The following is a 296-nucleotide window of genomic DNA, read 5'->3' on the forward strand; positions in this document are numbered from 1 at the left end:
CTCTCCCGCATGCTCATCCACACGCTATCCTATCCTCTTCCTCATCTTCATCCTCATTCTCGTCCTCATCCTATACTTATCCTCATACTCATCCTCATCCTATCCTCATCCTCATCCTCATCCTCATCCTCACACTATCCTTGTCTTTATCCTCATCCTCATCCTCAACCTCATGCTAATCCTATCCTCATCCTGACCCTCTTTCACATCCTTATCCTCATCCTCATCCTATCCTCTTCCTCAACCTCATCCTCATCCCATCCTCATCCTCATCCTATCCTCATCCTCATCGTCTT

This window comes from Lupinus angustifolius, chromosome LG11 (assembly GCF_001865875.1).
Source record: "Lupinus angustifolius cultivar Tanjil chromosome LG11, LupAngTanjil_v1.0, whole genome shotgun sequence".
Classification (NCBI taxonomy): Eukaryota; Viridiplantae; Streptophyta; class Magnoliopsida; order Fabales; family Fabaceae; genus Lupinus; species Lupinus angustifolius.